Source organism: Puntigrus tetrazona, chromosome 2, assembly GCF_018831695.1.
Source record: "Puntigrus tetrazona isolate hp1 chromosome 2, ASM1883169v1, whole genome shotgun sequence".
In the NCBI taxonomy this organism is placed as follows: Eukaryota; Metazoa; Chordata; class Actinopteri; order Cypriniformes; family Cyprinidae; genus Puntigrus; species Puntigrus tetrazona.
In genome coordinates, this window is record NC_056700.1 from 5,069,594 (window position 1) to 5,095,699 (window position 26,106).

The window sequence follows — 26,106 nt, forward strand, 5'->3', positions numbered from 1 at the left end:
TGTTTTAAAGATTTAATGTAAAACAGTGATGATCTTTGCACTGTATGTTATGAGAGTCTCATTTCGTAAAAGTAACCGCTACGTCTCAACGTGTTATGAAAAATGTCAATTCAATTTATGCTATTAATCTACGTCGGTTTCTCCCTACACACTGAAATAAAAGCGATTCCACAAGCGATTTCGTCATGCGCTGAAATATAAATAATCCAACCAAACTGAATTCAAGCAAGTCTATCTGGTCCCTTGTGTTTGGGAATTGATCTCTCTTCACCACAATGTGTCAGACATATCAGAAAAGAAGTTATAGTTTATAGGGAACACTATTGACTTATAAGGTATAAGTTGTAATAAGTTGCTTATAAGCGTGCATGTTACTAGCATATTGGCCGTTAGTAATTATAAGGTTCGTTTTACATATCTTAGATTTAGGCGTGCATTGATAACAGTTCCAATCATGTAAAATGCATGTAAAACTTGATAATTCTCATGAAGGAGAACACCATGCCCCACACATTTTGTGTCAAATTCATCCAAAAATCCCACACCAGTGACACAAAACAATGACCTAAAAAAAGTATGTCTTCATTTTATAATAATTTGTCTTTGTCGCAAAAACACAAAAACAAGAGTGGGCTTTCAGACTCTCTTTACCTCATCACTTATCACCTAATGTTACTGTAACTCTTACAGCGTGTGCATTTTAGGCTCTATATGCATTACCGCAGTTGCATTTCAAGTGCTTTACTATAGGGAGTAGAAAAGAAATGAGCGACGGAGCCTCGGTCTACTTGACTGTAAAATATGAACTGATGCTGGCTTAGAAGACGCGATCTCTGGTAAGCGATATGGCAGCCGATATGCTAGCCTGTGCCAGCAGCCTGGAGCTCCCACCGCGCTCATATGCACTAAAACGTAGCTGTTGAAAAGCTAGAGATTGCGCACGAACGATTGTGGCTCATTTCAAGACCAGTACGACCGCAAGAGAAGGCCCATTGGTGTTTGGATATCAGCCGGGCAAGCCAAAGCACGAGCTGAGCCCGGAAGCCATTAGGTGCTGCTTTGGTTACTCTGAAGGCAAAACTTCAAACTTTCACTTAGGAAAATGGCCGTACAGTGAATCTATTTCGTGTATTGAAGCTTCCATCGAATCGGTAATGGAAATGCCGAGCTGCAATCACCTCGAAGAGCTCACAGGTCGATAATGAGAAAGCTTCGCAATTGCGTAACAACCTCCCAAGGATGTCTGCATATGAGACATATGACCCTGCCAACGCTGTCAAACGCACTGACCGATTGTTCTGAAATTATAAGAGCTGAGGCAGTCCGAAACAGCCCGTCCAAATCCTCTCAAATCCCTTCGTCGCAACCAGAGTCAGCAGGAGCCGCAGACGGCCGTGTAACGCACTCGGGAACTGTTCGCGTTAGAGATGTCCCGAGCTGATCTCAAACGCTGGTGTCGGTGCAGATTAGGGCATTTTTTTAAGCGCTGGTGTCGTAAGCAGAGAGCGCAGTTTCACAGGAACATGTGGCTAAAAAGTCTGCGGTGTGAAAATATTTAAAAGTGCAGTACGAAAGCGGTTCATCAGCAGCTTTTCATGTCAAAAAAACCTCATCCCAGATTTGTGGTATCTAATCTAGTCCATCTGTAATTTAATCTCAAGTATCTACTGAATGATGTAGAACGTTAGTTAGTTAGTTAAATGTTATTCTAGTTGAAGTTCAAAGATACGACTGACCCAAATATTTCACACACAGAAGATCCTCTGCATTACTGGGTTATTCTAAAGGCTGTCTATCCACATCTTTTCTTGCTGCTGTTAAGCACTACATAGATTTCATTTAATATGCATGCTTAGCAATTATCAGATTAATGGTATGACGATGACTATATAAATAATCATCACTAAAACGCAAACGATTTTGTCTTTAAATTTATTTTACTATGTTGCACGCTTTAATTTGGAGCGAGAGACGCTGGCGGAGAGACTCTATTTTAGATGTGTCACTTTGCTCCAAGCTAGATTTCTAAACCAGAACATAACCTGCCCTGCAGCGCTTTAGCTGCGGAGCGTGCGTTGCTGTGTCAATGAACGCTGCTTAAAGCTAATACACTTTCATGGCGCCTAAAACAAGGAGTTTGCACGAAGCAGACTAGAAACTTACCTGGTAGTCGCTACACGGGCATCGAGGTGTAGGTCCCAGGGGTGTTCTGGCGGGCGCTAAACACACAAGCTATAATTCAAGGTTTGCCAGAATACAGACAAGACAATGGGTTAAAATAAGGGTAAACAATTTGCGACCTTTGATTAAAAATAGCCTGCTCACTTTTATAGAGCCACGTAAGAGCTGTGTTTGTGATGCGTGATGTGTTTTGCTGGCCCTCTTTAGGCATTCTACTAACTATAACTCATTCAGTTTATAACTTATATCATTACATTGTAAGGACTACAACAACCCTGACACATGAACGAGTAATTTAAACCGTTAAAGGAAGATCTTACGGGACGCGAAAAGCAGCTTTTCCACCTTTTGACCATACATTTTCACTAGTGTGCATGCACTGTGTTGAAAAGCTTTAAATAATCGATCAGTTCACCACAAGAAGGGAGAAAGAGTGAGGAAGAGGCTTCACAAACCAGACTGGTTTTTACAGGTAGTGTATGTCTTCAGTGGACATTTCTTACCAAATCCTTGACCGGAAAAAAAATAAGAGGGCTATAAATACATTTGAACAATTACTTCAGAAAAGAACACCTGAAGGAAATTACGGCAGGAATCAGGAATATGAGGAGCAGGACAAGAAGAACAACGACGAACTTCAAAACATAACTAACGCATACGAACTAAAAACATCAGACTTGAAATCTAAGCACACTTGACAGTCATTGGTTTCAGGGTACAAAAAAAGAGAGAAGAACTGCCGCAGGGCTCTAAAAAATGCTCTCTGATCACTTGTATATTTGCAAGCGTTTGATCCCCTAAATTATGCGACACTGATGTAACGCTCCATCTATGTAGCTCCACTCGGGCTTCTTCTGCTCTTTGAGAACATGAAACTGCTTGCTGACTTCTCGAGGGTTTTTCATCTGAACTCGGCGTAAAAAAAAAGAAGGTAAAATATGCCCTGGAACAAGTGTAGTGGAAAGACAGCACCTCTGATCATCAAACCATTCTCCTAATCTGACAGTTGTGTGAGATGAGGAATCTATTCAAAGAAAGTCATTATTCATTGCATTAGACAAAAAAGATTTTGTCTTTCTCTTCTAACACTCATCAGACATCACTTCTAAGACGTCACATAACCTGCTTAGTGATGTTCTTTGAGAAAGGAACTGATATGGACTTCAATTACATATCTGAAGACTTTCTCAAGTTCATTAGGCTGTGTTATGCCACTATCAGATTTTTTTAAGGGCTTATAAAACCATATTTTGCACCATTTCCTGTTTGGCATTTCCTTTATTGTATATTAATCAGCATTCTACCTGATTAAGCCTTGAAAATGTATAACACGTGGCCCTCGGATGACCAGGTAATGGCCAGGTAATAAACCAGGTACTAGACTAGACATTTGTGTTATAATTAGAAATATTGTTATTAATTAATGTTAAGAATGAAGAAAACTAGACGAGAGACAGGAGGGACCTTCTGTGGTTAGCGGAGTGGTTTGTCAGTCTTTTAAAGAGCAATAGAAGAACCGCACTGCATATTGAATATATCCAGGGTTGCCAGATCTGCGTTACAAAAACGGCCCAATTGGTAGGCCCTTTTAAAAATAATTTGTCGAGGAGAATGTAAAGATGTGAATCCAGGGGCTGCTAGTATAAAAATAGCTGAAGTGCGTCAAAAATCCCACAAAATATACCCAACAACACAAACTGACATTTTCCTGTCGTCTAAACTGTCCTGCCATCTGCATTTGGAAGCTGTTGCTGTGAACCAACATCATGCGCTGAAAGGATGTCTCCATGCAAGTGAAACTGATTATTGTTGCGCTTTTGGAGGGACCAAATCAGTTCTTTCAACCAAAAAAAAAAAAACTGGACGTCCACGCAGGACAACAGTGGTGGATAACCATGAGAACAACATCCAGCCAAGAGAAGATAACTCTCCAGTAGCCAGATGGTGTCTACAATCTAATATCTACAATCAAGAGAGGGCTTGGTAAAAGCAAATACAGAGGGTCCACAGCATGGTGAAAACGATGCCAGATAAGACATCACACAAAAAAGCCAAAACACTTCAGGAAAACATTCTTTGAACTGATTTATGAAGCTTATTCCAGAATGACAGGAGAAAAAAAATATGAAGAAGGTTTGGGACAGCTCTTGATCCAAAGCATACAGCATCATCTGGAGCAGGTTGATGGATGAACATGGCTTCCAGTGGCACCGGATTACTGGTGTTTAGTGATGATGAGACAGAGGACAGAAGCACAAAGATGAATTCTGAAGTGTGTAGAGATACACTCTTTGCTAAGAGTCATCCAATTGCGGCAATTGCTTTATAGTACGAATAGACAATGGCCCAGATCATACGATCAACCAATCAAGAGTTTTTAAGATGAAAAGTGAAATATTTTGCAATGGCCAAGTCAATTGAGCATGCTTTTCGCTTGCTCACAAACAACGATCGAAGTCCAAGCATCACAAAGGAGGAAACCCATGAATTTCCAGAGTCATTGCAGTCATTGCCTGCAAAGTAGTCTTAACAAAATATTAAAAATTAACATTTTATATATGTGCATATTTATTTGTCCAATTACTTTAATTTCACCTTGATTGCTTCGTTTTAAATACGCTCTGGTGGCGTACAGAGCCCAAAAAAAAAAGTCAGCGTCTAAATATATATATATATAGATCTAACTGCGCGTGCTGATTATATTAACATTTCAAACGTTATCAACAAAATATCGTTAACGTGCAACGAAGACGACGAGTCTCCAGAAGGTAATATTGTTAGAGCCGCTTCGAGCCTTCATCATGACATCACCGCCGTCCTGTGAACGGACGCGCGCGCGCGAGAGCGACCCCAGGATCTCACGCGCTCAAGAAGCGTTTGCCGTCGGCCGAGAAGCGACAGAAGTGTTGTCAAGTTGACGGGGAGGCGGACTCGTCGCTTCTTCTACCTTCAGGAGCCTGCACTCGCGCGCGATCATGGACGCGTCCTCTTTCAGTTCTTCCTAGAGGAATTCGGCGACACCAACTGTACTCTCATGGATGCGTTTCAGGACACTTTATACGAGAATTCGTCTTTCGCGTCGATGAGCGTCGACGGTGGGGATTACCTCTAGCGTTAACGCGTTGCTTTTATTCGGCTCTTGTAATGCACATTTATCAACAGCGCTTGTATTTTCTTCTAAGGTCTCTACTGTAACGCCACCACGGATGAAATCGGAACTTGCTGGCCGAGAAGCAACTCTGGACGGATAATTGAGCGACCCTGTCCAGAGTACATCAACGGCGTCAAATACAACACCACTAGTAAGCGGCTCCCGTCGGCTTCCTATTCGTTAAAAACGTCCGAGCGCGAGGTTGGCGCGACCCTTTGCGTTCACGAGCTTCCATCAAAGTTAAAATATAGAAAACACGCGCTCTGCAGAGGTACACAGATATAAATAGATGTTTGTACATTTCTGTTTTTTGGAACATTTCGCAGCTTATAGGATTTAAAGAGCGCGCACGGCTCGTGGCATTCTCCTCTCAAAGCTGTTTACGCAGCGGTTATAAACGCAAGTGACATGATGTTAATAATTTAGCTAATTGTTTGCTCACCAATAGCCTAGTGCTTCTGCAGACAGTGGTATCTGCCCTGCCACATGTTCTTTGCCTTAATGCATGAAATGAAGCAGGACAGTGAAGTTCTCTTAACACGCACACACACACACACACACACACACGCACACACACACACACACGCACACTGCATCCAAGCTGACACAGTTCAGTGTTTCAGTGATTGATGCAAGCATAACTTCTTCTGTCTGAATAAATAACATGGCATGTTACTGAGTTGCAAAAGTTGTGCTGTTTTGTTGAGGTTTTCCATAGCAGTAGCATGCGTTTTGCATATTTAGCGTATTATTTGTAATCCTAAAACAGGAGATATGTAGAAAACACAATAATTCGTGACGGTTCATGCATTAAATGCCATCGCAATGATAGCAGTGGTGAAACCCAACAAAAGACGGCCCAATTATTAAGTGTTTAAAGAGCATTTATTGTCTGCTGACTTCAGCTTCTGTTTTTCTTGATGTTGATTATATTTCATAGTTAATAAAAACATTAATTCAGTTTTTGACATAAATGGACAGCGATAAATGCAGCTGAAAAATGTCAAATTGTAAGAGGCGGTATATCAGCGCTTAATAAAAAAAGATGTTATTGTTGTGCATATACATGATTATGTAATTGTCATAATTATGTAATCGTGACCTCACGATGTTCATATCACAAAACATTAGTTCAGAAGACACGGGGCGGACATACAGTATCGGATACAGTATGATCCATAATCTCTCTCCCAGCTGCGGTCGCTTTTATCATTGCATATTAATATGACTTACGATAAAAGCGTTGCTTGCATTTAAATATGGATTTTTCCGAAGGTCTCGTATCTGCCGGCAGTCATGATCACAAGTCAGTGCTTAGAGGTTTCCTCCTGCGAGCTTGCACAGCGTCTAACTTTGTTCAGTGTATCGATGTGACTTCTACATTGGAGGAGAACGCAGGGCTCCCAGGCCAATTTAAGCCTTCCACTGCTGAGCTCCGAACGTATACGTTAAATTGCAAAATATGTCTGTTTGCTCATAGTGACCCGACGATGCCTGCTTTATTATTGAGTTTAGCACGTGCTCCGTTCACTGTTTGCATAGTTAGAGTTTTTATACGATCGCGGCATCGGTCGTTCATCAAGTGACGTAATCGGCAGATAACGCGTTACAATCACACTATTGCTTCGGTGTAGTGAGCGCTAACACGGCACAGACAGCACATGCAACTCAACGGCGCTATGCGTTAGAAGAAGACCCCCAGCTCCACGCACGTTATCGAGTTTGGCGCATCTAGAAGTCGTTTGTCAATAAAATCATACTTGCTTTCTCAGACTCAACCCAAATCGGTGAGACGAACCTAACTCGAAAGGTTATTTATAGCTTGCGTGGAAGTTATGCGTAATAGCATGGTGTCGGTGAACTCTTCTGCCGAGCGGAGCTGCAGCCCGAGGCGCTCGTGTCTGAAGCCTGCGGTCGGCGGGATCCATCCAGCCGTCTGGCGCTGTCTCTCAAAGCGATCCGTTTTAAGGCCAGATACTCTCCCTCTGCTGCACGGATAATAGAGTTCGCTTGACAAAACATTGCACATTCGTCTACACTATTTACCCACTGACGTACAGCAGCAGTCAATCAAGAATTATGATATAAAATCATTCTAATTTAGCATTATATAATGACAGAACTTCAGTATGTATATTGACGTCACGTCTTTGGACTTTTGTTGTTCCGCAGACCTACTCTTGTTAATATTTTCATTGTCTTCACCTGTGTCTCGTTAATGTCCCGCTTGCATTTAAGCTCTAGTTTGATCCTGTGTATCCGCTGCTTCGCCTTTAATGTGCGTGTGGTTGTTGTCCTGCCCGCCTGTGAAGATATCGCTTATTCCGCTTCTTCCGAGAAGATGAAAGCGTTTTCGTTTGACCTCTGTGCTCGTGAGCGTGCTCTCATGCTAACCACCGCGTGACAGTTGACTTGCCACCAGCCAATCAGATGCTCTTTCGCGCATTAGTTCCTCCCACTTCCAGAGAAACCGTCGCTTCTTAAAGCTGAAGAATTCCAAAGGAACTCTATTTATTTTGAGAGGAAAATACAACAAAGAATATCGTTTACATCTAGCATGTCAAGACTCTCTAGCTCTAGATCTTTTCTTTATCTTTGCCTTATGGTTCATTGAATACAGCTAGACTGTGCACCCATTCAGATGGACAGAAACATTTTATTCAATGGTATAATAATAAATACATATATAATGCAGATAGTAATTTTATAACAAACAATAAACAAACGGTAAATAGTAAATAGCAGGTAAAATTTAGCTCTGTAGCTAATTCTGGCCCATTGTCCCTGTCAAATTATTAATGAAATAGTAATAATAATTCATTTCTGTAGCTCAAGCAGTATAGCAAAAGTATAACGTTTCAGTATAGAAAAAGCATTTATTTATTTCACCAAAATGTTCAGAATTCTGAAACAATGGTTTCCTTAATTATTTGTTTCTACCACCTTAAAGGATGTAAAGGATATCCCAAGCTTTAGAGCAGAATAAAACATTTTACCCAAGCGCCCCTTTAGCTTCAGTGCTTTGTATATATACAGCTCTATTTAACGATGGCTCTTTATTTTTACGGTCCCTTATGAACGTTCTGTCATCAGAGCATACATAGTATAACTCTTTGTTGTGATGATCTACCAACACGCATTTGCTTTGATCTTTTCCCTGTAGTTAATACTATATTGTCTCACGTTTGCCATACTCGTCCGGCGCTCTTTAAGCCCTCCACGCACCTGTTTCAAATGGACTGCTTTTAAATGGATTTTCTTTCGCCTCGTTCAACTGTTAAACAAATAGCTATTGAACTGCGTGGCTTGGGCCGTGTTGTTATTAAATGTACGCTCAAACCTGCTATGCCTCTAATGATATTCAATATTTAATTTATTGTTCTGATAGATGGCTTTGGCGTGGTTGTCCTCTTTTGGTTGATGTCACAATACTTGCCTTGGCCTGTTTGTGCTTTAACTACAGCAAATCGCAGTTTGGGAGGCTAAATCGGAGCAGCTATTTTGATAAGAATGCAAACATTTGAACCGGATCGAGCTCAGTTATGACGCTCTTGTCACCTGCAGAGCTGCTTTATAGGTTTATATGTGATGAATATTGCTGGTAATGCTTTGAAGAGGTCTGTATTGTGTAAAGCGCTATATAAAATGTGATTAACGTTCCCAACATGCTGTATATGTATCAGTACATATAGGGGACATAACAGACACAGTTCTCATATTAATCTTGAGTACCTATATCCTGCATCCTTCATATCTCTAGTGCACAACGAGACACAAAAGTTGCAACACAAAGAAATGAGCACAAAAAGAAGCAATGAAAACAATGAAATTAGTACAACATAATGGAAACAAGCCACAATGCAACAACTCTGTGCAAACCACGCCTTAAGAAAAAAAAAGTATTTTATAGTGTACTCCTTCAATAGGAAAGTATACTTTTAGTCTGCTTTTTGTGTACTTTATGTACTTCCTATATACTTAAAATGACATTTAAGTGTACTTGACTTAGAAAAAGTCTTAATATTTAAGATATACTGTGCTCCTACAGTCCGTGTTTTTTTTATTGTGGTAGAATTTACAAAATTTACAAAAAAACACAAGAAGAAACGTAAAAAACAGTAGCAAAACTGTGTAACATTGTGAAATAAAATGTCAACCAATAGCTGCCAAGCTTTGGGGCGTTTATTGACTCCATGTACATTTCACTTATCCAATTCATAGACTTTTTCGGCTTTTTGTTCGAAATGTTGTTTATCTGTTTATGTTTTATTTCTGAAAATTACCCACGTTCAAGAGTTTAGCTAGAAGAAGCTCGAATAAAAAGGTTCTTCTTCACAAGCAAGCAGAAAGTCCGTTCTTTCTTCAAGCTGCAGCACGACAAAATTAGCATAACACTTTTTTTAGGATTTGATATATGCAAATCAAACTTCTTATTCTCTTTATGCGTTTTCTTTAGTTATACTCATCTAGTTTAAGGCAGGGGTGCACGCAACAGTCCCTTTTTCAAGGCTAACATCAGTTTTCAGCTTTAATTTGAGCAGCCTTTCAAAACGAATAAACAGAACAATAATTATTTTCCGACACCTTTATTTTAAAGCGTCAAGATTCATCATCCTCTGTCTCGATCACGTGAAACGGTCAAGACGTTTCGTTTATGTCGAAGTTCAATCAGCTGCTATGAAATATTTCACTCCTCCGGAAGCGTAGACCCCTCAGGTTTGATTGTTTCTCTAGGCTAAGTCTCTGGTTTCTTCTCAACATAATTAAACCCCTGCTGCGCTCACATCACCTCAATGGAAGTCTAATTTCATTAACACCTCCTTAGAGGTACAACATTCTCCTTAGCAACCGCGACACATCAGTTCAAGTTGGATTTGTGAGTTATTTATCATATTGATATAGCCGTGTTTAAAACCTGCGTGTTTCTGTGTTTATTCTGGGGAGCGCAAAAAGAGAAAATTTAAACAATCCATTTGTAGTTCTTCTACATGACAGGGATTTTTCACCGCAAATCATCTCCCCGTGTTCAGTCTGGCATATTGTGTTAGACTGCATCACACACAAGTGCCAGGAGTCTTTAGTGTCAGCGACGTTGAACCTGGCATGGAGTGTCAGGACAAATGAGATTTCAGAGATTCAGCTTTGGTGAAGAGCAACTGGTTTAACCTGGTCTCATAAGTATGTTTCTGCAAAAAAAAACCCCAAAACTGTACTTTACGGTCTTTACAGTTTCGCTTAACAAAACCAATCGCTTGGGGAATATTATGTTATTCATTCAAAGCAAATTTAACACGAACACCGATACACATGGTGAGCGTCACATATCAACTACAGATGCATTCGATTTTATGTTTAGTGCGGTGAAAGCACTTTGGAACGAGTGCCATGGAAAAAGCACGAACAGCTCAAACCTGAATATAAGGAAGTTAAAATGTCACAGCAAATGGGTTTTATATCAGTTTGGCGTTTGTTAACACTATTGGGTGGGTTTAGGGTTGGGTTTGGTGTCTGGGATATATCCAGCGTGATACAGCATTAACATTAAGTGAGACTGAATATTTGAATTATGTTCCTGAAGTATCGTAATAAAAACACAGACGTCTGCCTCAAAGCATGCGGTAAGGTAATAACGGTGTTGTTGAAACATACTTAGAGTTAATCATAAATGCAATTAAAGAAATGAATCACAGAGGTCATTGCATGTAGGTATTTAAAAATATGTACAATGTAAAAACAGCTAGTGTAAAGTGGTACCCTTTTTTAACATTTTAGCAAAATCACTGCAATTTCATCTAAGCACAGGTCGATTTTGTCGCAAATGTAGTCACGGCGAACAGCCCAAACAGCCTTATGAAAGAGGACAGACTGGCTGTGTTATGTGAGCGGAAAGTCGCATTAGAGATAGCTAAACTTTAACTGACATGTTTGCCTTTTCCCGTAATGCAGAGAGAGAGAGAGAGAACATGCGCGCGATTCCCAGATCGAGATGATTAAGTAAACAACTAAGCAGAAAATGTATTAATTTAAAAAGAAAAAGCTCGGACCTCAGCGTTTCAAGTCTTGACGTCTGGCAACCGCAGTCGTGAAAGCTTGCAGGGGCTTGTTGCTAACGGAAGACGCATGAAGAAAGAGACGATCTGCGTTGCATGAAGCGCTATAGAAATGAAGGTGACTTGATTTGACGGCTCAAGCTGCTTTAGAATGACAAAGATGCCCACGTGCACATCGGGGCGTAACTGATTTCTGTTTGACTTTGCTCCATTGCCTAATGAGCGCTAAAGCATATAACAGCATGTTTATCTTGACTTCGACGCGTCAGTAACCGAGCCGTCAATGACTGCATTTAAATCGCCGCACTAATCTAAATCTGCTAAATGACTAACCCCGCATTAAGCAAGCGGCGTTTATCTACGCCACGCTCACATGTGACAGCGAAAATTGTGTTTATACGAAATCTACATCCTTTTTTACAGGTTTGAATGTGGATCAGGCACAGTCTGAGGTGGCTTAAGCTCCCGGGCTTTGACAGAATTACTACAGTCCCATGATAGAGCTGCTGGTGAGAAGAAAATATAAAAATAGATTGAGCTGATAACGACGGCTATATTTATACAGCCTTTCTCATCTCCCGGTTAGATTTTCTCTACCATTAAGGTTCATTTGCAGCCAACCTTTAAGCATATTCACAATTATTAGTCTTCGAAACCATCCTGCTGAACGGAAATCGACACCTAAGCCACCAAACAGTCAAATTAAGCAAAATATCCCAACACTTTCATATTAATATTAGTATTAATAAATTCGTAGTTAATGTGACTTCTGCTATGATGGGAACCGCATGGATTACAAATTAGTTATCCTTTTAAACATTTTCTTCTTATACAAAATTGTGTATGATTACTTTTTCTTTTGAATATTTTAAGTAGAGCTAAAAATATGGCTATTTTATTTTTTACATAATTACCTGTTAATCTTTTATGCAGAATGACAATGAAGCATTATTTTAGGAATATTTTAACAGCTTATTTCACAGATTAATTATATGAAACATTAAAGTAGGCTTTTTACTTGCGCTTAATATGCTTTCTGTGGATACAAAATCATTTTTGTCAATTTAATTTGATGCACACTGCAAAGTGGGACGCCTGTTCTTTATCCTCTGTGTCTATGTATTTTATCACATGTATATTATTATTATTATATTTTATAAATTTGAAATGTCAGTTTATTTTACATTGTGACCCATTGCAGACTATTCTGATCATTTGTCTTGCATAAAGCTGCCATATTATCTCCAAAATTAATGACTTCAGCCATTTATATGAACTAGTTTTAGCCTACCAGAAAATGATTACTTGCTTGATTGATTTTCACTTGATTTTCTAGTTTATCTTGCACCGGCAGATGCTGGATTAACTTGGGCTGTTTGAGTCCTGAAATTAAATAGCTGTGTAAGGGGACTGATACATTAACCATAAGTCCTTATGAATGTGAAAATGTGAAGAATCTTAACAAAATAAGAGAGATTATACCATGTGGGGCCTCGATGAACAGACACGAACCATAAAAGGGGGGATCGCTCTAGAACCAGGTCGTAAAATCGCGCATCCTCCGCACCCCGGACCATAAAGGCAATCAAGATGGTCAGCCGAGCGATGCAGAGCGCCGCAAAGTCTACCAAACATTCTCAAGGGACTGTCGCTGCAGTGAGCTCGGCCAATCCGAGAGTACCCATGTCAAGATTGGGATGATTGAAAACGCAACATCTGGTCGACAGCGCGATAACCCGTTCTGTGCACTGACCTGGGACCAGTTCTACCAAGCCACCGAGTCAAAAGGTGATAAGACTCCCGCGGTGAATCAACGTGGTCAGGACAGCCTCACACTTTCAACCCCCCAAGGGAGGTTTGCTCTGTCCCAACATACATTCCTTAAAAGCGCGCCTTTTTCCTTTTCGCTACAATAAAGGAACGGCCAGGATACACATAAAACTACTAAACGAACAATCTAAATGCTTTCCTTTCAAACAAATAAAGGTTCATCTGTAAATAACTGCTTCATAAATGTTTTGGGATGTATGTAGGAACCGCTATACACTCTTTAAATAATCCTCTAACAGAGAGCGCCCCATAAGCGCTAGATAATGCATGTTTGATATCAAATTGAAGCTTACGATGTTTCCAATATCGTGGTGAGTTAATATGTGTGTTTGTGCAATGCACAACAGTGTATTCCACTTATAAGCTTTTTGATAAGGAACAGAAGTGCAGAATGTCAATTTAACTGGGATAAAGTATGCACGAAACCGAGTCGAAAGCAGGCGTGACACGCGCCTTCGACCTCGGATTGGACAACTGCCCAGGCACGGCCCAAAACTTGCACCTCAAAACGCAGGAACAGAGCTCTCTGAGTTGAGTTGAGTTGAGAACGAGCCGAGTCGGAGTCAAGGGGAGTCGAGAAGAATTCGGGTCGCTGCAGGAATCGCCAAGGAAACAGAGAAACTTCGGAACTTGGAGAAGAACAGGAGACTCCGAACCAGAACGACCCGATACTCCTCGACTCCGTCCGCTCCACACATCACTCCACGGACACTCACTGCCCTTTCCATAACCAACCCGATTCATCCAAAGCGAACCACCAAGCTAGAGAGACTTCATTCAAACGGCCCGGGAAAGCCCGACCACGTCATCCCACGGACGAGCCTGCCCAATCAGCACGCCGATTTCCCCAGACACGCCGAGTGGTAAAACTACCTTTCCGTCTCTACTGAATTGGCGCAGACACATATAAGCGAGGCTAAACCTAACTTTGCTTTGTTGGTGCTCTTAGTGCGATCTCAGAACTAGCTAACAGACTTTGGACAGACAATTATTCATTTCCCTTCCAACCCGTGAATGTGTGTATGAATGCATGTGTGTGTGTGTTTATGTTTAGTCTTCTCAGTGTAGTCTTGTAAAATAGTAGGTACTGTCGAATAAATTGTGTTTCATTATTACGAATTCTTGTTTGTGTGTTATGTAACTGGAAAGTCAAACTCATGCCCAGATCCGTTGTTACCTGCTCGAGGTAAAGCTAAGAATCCAATTGATTTATTTTGCTGATCACAGAGTAAATTCATATTGGTAACATACATTTAAATTGCCCTAAAACGCTGGACGTATTAAGTGATTTAAAGGTATACTTGAATTGCATACCAACGTGAATCTTTTCAGATTCAATTCCCCAAACTTGAATTGAGAACTGATTCAAATGACAATTCGTAATTATCATAATTAAAATTAGGTGTGAAAACCCTACATATAATGGTGGAGAATGCGGGCAAGATTTGATTTTCGGTTCATAATTCATAAACTTGTGATTCGTGATTTCGTGGTTTTTCTATTTTTATCCGAAGAATAGATTAAGACACAGAGACAAATTGCTGTTATTTCGCATCGCTATTTTGTACTCTACATGCGAACACGTGAAAGTGCGTGTGAATTGGCGTAAGACTTTGAAAACTGCAGTAATCGTAATATTTGTCCATAGAGACAGAGATCCGCGTTAGAGCGCGTTGAGGAAAAAAAAGCAAGCGTGTTCCTTGTTTATTTTCCATAAGGCTTTGTTGATCTATGACAGTGCGAGTTCCACTGTCATATGAATCTATTTCCTCCTGGCAAGAGCTTAGAAGTAGCTAACTAAGTAATCCTTTGCCATTTAGTCACTTGAAGAAGTGAAACCGAAGCGTAGCGCAGAGAGCGCCAGAACGCGGAAGTATATGGGAGAAGAAAATTCTTGATCAAGTTAATAAACTGTGCAGACCCGCCGCGTCCGATGACGTCATTGTTTAATTGCAGTATATGCATGTAAAAGTGCCTCACTTTTAGCAAGTGAAGTTGTCAGTGCTAGACGGTTGATCGAGTTTACTCGCTATAAATGCGCCGTCATTTCGGTGGGTCAACTCGTATAATAGCGAATTGCACGTATCCATAGTAACGACGCCGAAGTCCTAGGACGCCGCTTCCGAGTTAACTTCAAAGTGCGCAGCGCAGTCCTCCGCGCCATATTTGAAGTTTGTGAACAGAGGCTAGGATAACTGAATCTAATGTGTTGGCATTGAAACCTATGCAAACTGTTAGCATCAGGATAGCGCTTTAGACCTCTGTCGCCCATTGAGTTGAATGCCGTGTGTGTTTATGGCGTGTTGAGTTCCATCGAACGCCGAACCACAATAGTGGGCTTCCTCCTCCTTTCCCTTCACGCTTATTCCCTTTTTCCTCACCTTTCCCTTACCGAGAAGAATGTTGACAAATGTTTGAACTGCCATAACCGCTGGTATTAACAAGAAACGCTTTTTTTCTTACCCTTAGCATTTCAATGATACATTGCCATCAACAAGTATAACTGCTTTTATTAATTTAATGAGATCAGGAAATATTACCAATTTTCTAGCATTGCTAATGTGAAACCTTAATGTCATTTACTAAATGCATTAGGTTCATATTCATAAATTGCAACAATATTTGCTGATCCATTTGATTATAATTGCTTCAATACTTTGATGATAATTGCATTGAATTTCAATTATTAACTGCCGTTATTGATTGAAAATTTTAATTTCAGCTGGTGATTTGGTTAATTATAATTGCCTTTATAGTCGTGATAACACATCACTTAAATATAATCCCTGGTTTGGAATTTTAATTTCAGATTTAGCAAATTAGGTGGCTCCTCCATAATTGCTATTTTGTGATTTATTTAATTATAATTGCTTTATAATTTAATACCAATATCATAAATTTTCAATTATAATCGACTTGAACTTCCGCTTACTATTCCAGGCATAGTACCCCGGATTCTAGTGCAGAAGATACTTAGTGATTAATTCAGGCTTGACTCTCAGGAAGTTTTGATCATTAATTATCGCTACCAAATAGAAATTTCAAGTCATTTGCAGTTACGTTGGTGTGTACAGTTGAGTGCCTCTCTCTCAATCCTCTTTACAGGGTCTCTCCTTTACTTAGGGCTTAGCAGCCAGCACTCCCCTAGTGCTAGGTTGGTGCAGGGACGGTTGTCTCGGAGGTGTCACAGCGAGTGAGGACCCCGCTTGAACGTGACCTTGTGCCAGCTGGGGCCAGCCAGGCCTCTCTGTCCTAGCATTGTGAGTGAACCCGCAGCAGGCATCAGCAATTGTGTAACGGAGGAGGAGTCAACACGAGCTGACCTGGACGGAGGCTCAGGTAAACCACCCTGTCAGCTGCTGAATCGGGAAACCGATCAGTAACCCAGGGCTCAGCCCCGCAGCCTTGTCAGTCCAAGCCAGCCGCTGACACACCTCCACCGTGGGCCCGCACCTTTGTGTCAAAAGCCGACTCTGTTTGAGAGGCTCACTGCAATACTGTCGGACAGAAGTCTGATTGACCTTACAGGAGCACAGGGGCGCCCAGACGGGGAGCCACACCGCTGTACTCCGACGGGTTAATCGCCCTCATCACCAAAGCCTAGGTCTAAACCCCTTTTGCTAAAACCCATTTGGCGACACCCATAAGTAGGTTAGGGCCTATTCAACCTCAGGTGACTTAACTCATCACACCAACATAGTAAAACCAACCATTAGGTATCAGGCTTAACAGCATCACACTTTGTCAACTTTGTTTACAGTGTAAGCAACTCTCTCTTCTCTCCCTTCTTGTTCCTCTCCTCTGATCTGACTGCTGCTGCTGCTTCTGAGATCGCACCTGTGGGAACCAGGAAAGCAAAGAATTTAATTTGAGACATTTCTGATCAGTATCGGGTGAAACTTGACGACATTGTTTCAAATTGTTCATGCTCACGAACCTTCCTTCTCAGCGTGTATCCTACCCAGCCGAAACCAAAGTTGATCGACGAGGAATCGTAAACACGACCCCAGGAACAATCTACTTGGTGCACGGAGTCAATCTAACCAACTAAAAGCTAACACTGTCATTGCTATTGTTTTATCCTTGCCCGGAGGAGATTAACGCCCAGCTATCCCTTCTTCTGTTCTGTGTTGTCTTCTGTTCTCTGTCGTCCTGTGTGTGTTTACTAATTGTCTCCCAGAAACGCCAGTTAGAAGCACACCCACCAGAGGATCACAGTTACAGAGAACCACGCCCACCTGACACCTCACATTTAGCATCAACTGACACCACACATCTACACCTCTGTCTTTCCTTGCTGTTGTCTGTTCTGCCTTGTTTGGTTGTTATTTTCTTCCAGGTCTGTGTCAGTCACTTTTCCAAATCCCCTCGCCGCACCAAAACATGTCTCACACAGCAGACAACGTTGGTCACTGGGAAGACCTGGAAACATGGCTAAGTGTTGCAACCAGCAGCCTCCTACCCAAGGCCATGGAAACACTAAAGCGCCAGACCCAGGAACAGCTGGATAACAACCTAACGAGCCTAATGGAACAGGACCCAAGCCAAGGCTACAACCACAAAGAGCTAGCAAAGATCACCTGCTCCTAAGTCACACCCTCATCGCTACCCTCAAACTGAGTGACAGGCACGCCGCCGATCTCCAACAGGAGCTGACATGCGCACAGCGACGCATCAAACAGCTGGAACTGGAGGCTCAGGAACTACAGGAAAAGCTGGATGAGGAGAGAAAGGACCCAGAGGAGATTACCACGCTCAAAGCCTTGCTAGCAGCTTCCACACAAGAGGTGAAACAAACCAAAAGAGACTTTGACAATGCTGCCAACAACCTCCAGTACGCAGAACAGCTACTGGAGAAGGCAAAGACTGACATTAGAGACAAGGCCGGCAGAATCAAAGCCCTCGAAGCTCACTTGAACGAGTCAAGGAATCAGATCAGCCGCCTAGAACAACAGCTGGACTACGTCAAAGAGGAATCCGACGGTGTCAAGGAGGAACTCAGACACGCCTACGACCTGCGCGCTGAGCCACCGAGGACACGAGAGGCACCAAAGTCACCCCTGCCAAGTAGGACCGGGTCTCCTGTTCTTGTAGAGGCAAGTGAACAAAGGGGGAAAGAGGCGATGCTGAAACACTCACCAGCTCCCTCTGAAGAGACATACCTCGCGAGAAGGCCAAGAGAAACGGACCCAGCCAGCCAAAGAGCATCACACGGCCTGGACCTAAAAGATCTCGACAAGATCGCCAGGAACATCGCCAAGTTCACCCCAGGTGTGCCAAGTAGTCCAGACGTTCAAACCTATCTACAGGACGCCGAATTCCATCTGGAAGTAAGACCTCACGTCACTGATAAAGATAGACTCTATTTACTGCGAGCAACATCCAGCCCTGATGTACGCAGCTTCCTGGACCGCAACCAGCCCAGACAAAGGCTGATTACCACCTGCTCCGAGAGGCTCTCATCAATGAATTTGATGATCCAGAGTCAGAACAAGGACTAGTAGCCGCCCTGAGATCAGACAAGGCCGTCATGAGTCTCCGCAAGCCTACTACAGCCGACTCAGGAGAGCATACTTGAACTCGCAACGAGCCCCGAAATGGAACAGGACATGAACTTTAAGACTCTCTTCCTCAGGAACCTACATCCTGGGGTAAGCCACCATCTAGGCGTGCTTGCATGTTCGCGCACAATGACCATTCAGCAGCTGCGCGACTTGGCACACAAAGCCTACAGCAAACAAAAGATGGCTGCAGAGAAAGGCACTAAAGCTCCGACAGTCCTCGACTTCAACACACAAAGTCACGGACTGCCTCTAGAGGGTGCCCAACATCAAGACAGCTTCAAGCCGTCAAGAAAAGAGTGGAACGTGTCCAACCGAGAGCAAGACTTCCACGCAGGTACCAGACCCAATCAGAGAAACGGCCGCTGGGATGGACCACGTGAACGACAGCGCCGCCTGGACGCCACTGGGAAAAGTCATGGGACAGTTCAAGACCGCAGGAAGGTCAGTGGGAGAGATCGTGGAATCAGTCAACCTCCTTTAGAAACCAAAGGGGAAAGAGCTCCTGGGATGGCAACGGAACCTCCATGGGTAGAGCACAAACACACCCTGGAGCAACCAGCCCAAGGACTCGACGAAAGAACTTTCAAACTGAATCCACACAAGAGCAAAAGACATCACCGTTTTTACTCACAAGAACTGATGAAGAGCATGATGAGAGAGTTTTTCCAGCAAATGAAGGAAGATTGGAAGTGGGAAAAGAAAGAGAAGCCGGATTCAGCCTGACTGGCAGCCGGACGAGACAGCAGCGACCACCCGACCCAACCAGACACAGAGAATAGCACTTCCTCCCCGCACACTCAAAGAACCATAATGACCATAACTTCAGATGGACGAAATCCTACCTGAAACCCCAGCAATCGAGTTAGCCCCTAACTCACCATATGATGCTTCAAACCACGGCATCATCCAACAAACACCTGCCGCTGAAACCACTCTGGTTCCTGAAAGTGCTGTCCTGGTCGTCTGCCACTCGTCCGAAGAACTGCAGATTAGCCCTGATATCCTCCCCATCTCATCCCAAACTCCAGTCCTCAACTCCTGGGTGATCTCATTGAGAGAGGTATAGCAAGAAAGTTTTACCTCTCCGTCATCATCGAACGCCACATCAGGGTCGAAGCCCTTCTGGACACAGGAGCTGACATCACACTAATGTCAGCAGAACTCCTCGGAAAAATCCAGGAAGGAGCAAAGACATTAAATGGCCCCCTCAAACTTCAAAGATGTGAGCTGAACCTTCAAGTATACTCCCACACGGGCCTACAACTGACACAGGTGGCCCCGATTCACCTAACTGTGGGTCCGATGAACCTCATCCACCCAGTCTACATCTCACCCCTAAAGACTTACCCACTGCTAATCGGAAAGGACCTGCTTAATCGCTTTAAGCCACTAATAGACTTTAAGCACTTGAAGTTGTGGACACAAGTCCGTGAACCTCTGCCCTTCCAGTCAGTAAACGTTCAGGAGTTGCAGTGCCAAGCCACAGACACCACTGCCCGCTTACAGACCGCCGAGGCAATGTCAAGGTCACAAGCAATTTCAAGTTCAAGCAGCAAGAACCACGACAAAGACTTCAACGACCAAACAGATGCCCTCGCTAAAGCAGGTGCATTACATGGAGAGTCCTGGACGCTCCATTTCCACCCACCCAACCCAGCTGTGGCAGCCATCACCCGCCGCCACACGCCACTGGCGCTATGATCCCCACCTCCTCCCGTATCTCCATCTCGCCACAGTTTGCTGCTGACGATCTCAGTACCCTTCAAGCGTCGGATCCAGCACTGCAAACCATCAGTGCACACATTTCTGACCCAGCTACCGCACCGCTTCTGCCTTCAACCTAGCCACCTCCTCTGACCTCCGCCACCTGCACTCCATCAAGCACATGCTGCATCTCAAAGACGGCGTTCTCACGTATGTCCCTGAGCCACTCGCTACGCCATGGCTCGTAGTGCCTCAGAGCCAAAGGGGGATAATGTTGACATACGCCCACGATGCACCATGCGCTGGACACCATGGCGCCAAGGCCACCTATGAGACACTCAAACAGGTGGTATACTGGCCTGGCATGCAGCAAGACGTGGCGGAATACGTGAAAGGATGCCTGGTCTGTTGCCAGTTTCAACCGGCGAATGCAAATCACCGCGCACCACTGCAAAGGAAAGGAATGACCTTCCCATGGTCAGACCTCCAAATAGACTGGGTAGGACCCTGCCACGGTCGACACGAGGTAACAAGTACTTCCTCAATGTGGTCTGCGAGTTCACAAAGTGGATAGAGTGCCTCCCAGCTCCAATGACACGGCAGAAACAACAGCCTACCTCTTGATGAACCATATTCTCAAAAGATTTGGAATGCCCTTGAGTGTCAATTCAGACAGAGGAACTCACTTCACCGCTGAGGTCATGCAAGAAATGTGGAAACTCCTGGGTGTGCAAGCCAAGCTGCACATAAGCCACCACCCAATCTCTTCTGGACAGGTGGAACGTGCCAACAAGACAGTGGTCAGCATGCTGAAGAAGTACGTGTCCACCAATCAGAAGGATTGGGATGTCAAACTTCCTGGTACTAATGGCCATCAGGTCCACTCCTCACCGGTCCACCGGAGTACCTCCATTCGAAATGATGACGGGGAGACGCATGACACTACCCTTACACCTGCTGTACCAACCCGGTGACATGAACCTTGTCACTGCCTACACCACGCATCAGTACCTAGAAGAGTTGCATCAGCACCTGAGAACGACTTTCGCCTTTGCACAGCAACAACTCCAAAGCAGCGCGGAAGGTCGTAAGGCTTACTATGACAGGAAGGCCTCATATCAGGAACTTGAGGTCGGAGACAAAGTGTGGTACTACAGTTTCGCCCAGCCACGGCCAAACACCCTCATCGATTGTCAAAGAAGTTCCTACCTCACTGGACGGGACCCCACGAAATCGTGAGACAAACTGTCACCTGTTGCCTACCGAATCAAGATTCGACAGGGGCGCAGCGAGCCAGCCCTGCGATGGGTACACCGGAACCAGATAAAGAGGCACCAGGGCTCCAAGAGACAAGGAAAGGGGGAGACCAAACCCACTGACACAGACCGACTATCGCACCTCACTGATGTAATTCCTCACCCACTAGGGAAACACATAGCCAGGTTTTCAAGCACAACACCTACACGCTCCTTCACCGCACTGCTAGAACCAACACTCTAGTAACAAGGAGTTTCTCCACACATGTGACCATTGTTTGTTGTCCTAACCTCACCAATGTCCTTGTGTCCCTTCTGTGTTGTCTTTTCCTTCTCTTTCCTCTCTTTGTTTCCTTTTTTCCCTCTAGGCCCTTTTACAGGAACACCCTTAACCATTCCCTCACATCAGGTCCTGACAATAAGATTGACTCCCGCACCAAGTCCATAGATTGAGCGCAAATGTCGTGATCAAGTTTCTCACCCGATCTGCCCAAATTCCAAATTTCTGCACCACAGTTCAGTTAGCGATGGAAATGTTGTTTGTGGATGTCTGTTCTCTTTGTCCATTGTTCCAGTGCCCGATGACGCTCGCGCAACGGAACCTCATCGCGCAAAAAGGGGATATGTGGGGCCTCGATGAACAGACACGAACCATAAAAGGGGGATCGCCTAGAACCAGGTCGTAAAATCGCGCATCCTCCGCACCCCGGACCATAAAGGCAATCAAGATGGTCAGCCGAGCGATGCAGAGCGCCGCAAAGTCTACCAAACATTCTCAAGGGACTGTCGCTGCAGTGAGCTCGGCCAATCCGAGAGTACCCATGTCAAGATTGGGATGATTGAAAACGCAACATCTGGTCGACAGCGCGATAACCCGTTCTGTGCACTGACCTGGGACCAGTTCTACCAAGCCACCGAGTCAAAAGGTGATAAGACTCCCGCGGTGAATCAACGTGGTCAGGACAGCCTCACACTTTCAACCCCCCCAGGGAGGTTTGCTCTGTCCCAACATACATTCCTTAAAAGCGCGCCTTTTTCCTTTTCGCTACAATAAAGGAACGGCCAGGATACACATAAAACTACTAAACGAACAATCTAAATGCTTTCCTTTCAAACAAATAAAGGTTCATCTGTAAATAACTGCTTCATAAATGTTTTGGGATGTATGTAGGAACCGCTATACACTCTTTAAATAATCCTCTAACAGAGAGCGCCCATAAGCGCTAGATAATGCATGTTTGATATCAAATTGAAGCTTACGATGTTTCCAATATCGTGGTGAGTTAATATGTGTGTTTGTGCAATGCACAACAGTGTATTCCACTTATAAGCTTTTTGATAAGGAACAGAAGTGCAGAATGTCAATTCTAACTGGGATAAAGTATGCACGTGAAACCGAGTCGAAAGCAGGCGTGGACACGCCCTTCGACTCTCGGGATTGGACAACTGCCCAGGGCACGGCCCAAAATTTGCACCTCAAAACGCAGGAACAGAGCTCTCTGAGTTGAGTTGAGTTGAGAACGAGCCGAGTCGGAGTCAAGGGGAGTCGAGAAGAATTCGGGTCGCTGCAGGAATCGCCAAGGAAACAGAGAAACTTCGGAACTTGGAGAAGAACAGGAGACTCGAACCAGAACGACCCGATACCCTCGACTCCGTCCGCTCCGTCCACATCACTCCACGGACACTCACTGCCCTTTCCATAACCAACCCGATTCATCCAAAGCGAACCACCAAGCTAGAGAGACTTCATTCAAACGGCCCGGAAAGCCCGACCACGCCATCCCACGGACGAGCCTGCCCAATCAGCACGCCGGGATTTCCCCAGACACGCCGAGTGGTAAAACTACCTTTCCGTCTCTACTGAATTGGCGAGACACATATAAGCGAGGCTAAACCTAACTTTGCTTTGTTGGTGCTCTTAGTGCGATCTCAGAACTAGCTAACAGACTTTGGACAGACAATTATTCATTTCCCTCCAACCCGTGAATGTGTGTATGAATGCATGTGTGTGTGTGTTTATGTTTAGTCTTCTCAGTGTAGTCTTGTAAAATAGTAGGTACTGTCGAATAAATTGTGTTTCATTATTACGAATTCTTGTTTGTGTGTTATGTAACTGGAAAGTCAAACTCATGCCCAGATCCGTTGTTACCTGCTCGAGGTAAAGCGAAGAATCCAATTGATTTATTTTGCTGATCACAGAGTAAATTCATATTGGTAACATACATTTAAATTGCCCTAAAACGCTGGACGTATTAAGTGATTTAAAGGTATACTTGAATTGCATACCAACGTGAATCTTTTCAGATTCAATTCCCCAAACTTGAATTGAGAACTGATTCAAATGACAATTCAGTAATTATCATAATTAAAATTAGGTGTGAAAACCCTACAACCAAATGCATTTTATTGTCCTAAGTAAGGTATTTTACACAAAAGATGTCTGCATGTAAGTCAACAACCCTTGGTTGTTAATACTGGGTGTGCTTAACCTGGATGATCTACGACTTGTTTTGTGACGGTTGTTCATGAGTCCCTTGCTTGATCTGAACAGTTAAACTGAACACCGTTCTTCAGATTATTCAGTTTTCCAGCATCTTTTGCACATTTGAACCCTTTCCAACAGTGACTGTATGATATCGAGATCTATCCTTTCACACTGAGGACAGTTTAAGGACTCTATTAAACAAGCTTAAAACATCCACTGATGCTCCAGAGGCAAACAAGATGCATTAAGAGCATGCAAGTACCTTCTGTTGCTTCTAAAGGGCAGTACTATATGGAAAAAAATAAATAATATCATCCTGTTCAAAAGTTTTCACCCCCCGGCTCTTAATGCATCTTGTTTCCTTCTATAGGGCCGTTATTTTTGCATACCACTGTAGTACATTAATGCACTTATTAGTAGTGGTTAAAATGTTAATTTGTCCAGCATTAGTTATTGGAATAATAGTTAGCACTATAATATTGAGTTACTTATTTGTACCAATTATTTATTACTGACAGAACCTTATTGTTGTCCACAGAAAAAAATAACATGAACATGAAGGAGATGAGGGTGAATAAAGATGTGTTTTTCAATTGTGAACTGCTCGTTTACCCTTCTTTTGACCACTGTGTGTATCAGTAACATTCCCGTAACAAGACATCCACCTTCAGCACATAAAGTGGATGGATTTTAATATCGAACGCGCTAGTGTTATTTGTCTTGTCATTTTTGATTCCGGTTTTGTTGAAAGAAGGCCAGCTTTTAAGTTGTAAGCACATTGCTAATGAGATTTATGGAAGTGCAGCATCTCAAAACATTTCATCAGAATCCATCAAGCAACCATAGGTTTAAATTCTATGCGTGTGTGTGTGTGTGTGTGTGTGTGTGTGTGTGTTCATCTGCTATTTACTGGATACAGGCAGCACTCAAAATAATGAATAGATTGTGCTAAACTCCAGACTCAGGTAAGATGTTAAGTACTGCCAATTTCCAGTTTGCTTAATAAATATAAATGGCAGCAGAAGATGTTGGTAAAGAGATTTGGGCATCTTTCAAAGATGTCCTCCTCATTTGTGCTAGATAATGGCGCATTCGTTATTCTAAAATCTTCATCTATGTCCGTGTTCTTTACCGAGTCATTGTTTTGTGCAGAATTCAATCCCCGGTGTGTCATTAAGAAACCAAGCAGCCTTTAAGGTACTCGGCAGCCCTTCCATTACTAAAAAAACTACAATCTGCTAATTCTGTTTCATTATTTGTCATGAATGCTTGGCTCCTTTTAGCATTCCACTTGTTGCTAAAAAGGATATGGATTGATTGTTAGAAGTATTCGTCTTTCCTACGCTTACTAGAGTTTGCATAGAAAGCCACATTGTAGGAAAAACATATTCCTGTTATCAGTGTATTTTAATCCTGGGACAGGTGCATTTCCTCAGAAGAGGCAATTAAGGGCCTCTTCGAAAACTCAACAACTAAAACATTTCAACGTATGACATTAATAAGTGTATAAATGTGTCTCTCTTGCCTCCCCTGAGCCCACCGAGCTTTAACAGATCCTCTAAAGCATGGGGTGGATTTAGTGAGGTTTAATTAAGAACGAATGAGAGAAAATCAGTGAGATGCGGCAATATCGCAATAACACAGCAGGGATGAGGAAGTGAAGATAAGTAAAAAAAAGAAAAAAAAAAGGAAGTCAAGTGAAAATAATCCAAACAGATATGGTAGATGATAATATTTAAAACATGCAACATAAATACCAATATCCCTTAGATATCAGCTCTTTGTTAAGTCAAAATAAAACCTGAAATGGCCTAATTTTTTTTAGCGAGCAATTAGCATTTCATGACTGATGATCTGAAAATAATTACAGTTAAAAAGAAAAGTG

The 26,106-nt window shown here is 42.9% G+C and overlaps 1 pseudogene; it reads left to right on the forward strand.

Annotated features, from left to right (window-relative positions):
• The first annotated feature begins 4,375 nt into the window (after positions 1-4,375).
• LOC122361075 overlaps positions 4,376-26,106 on the forward strand; it is a 41,438-nt pseudogene continuing 19,707 nt past the window's right edge.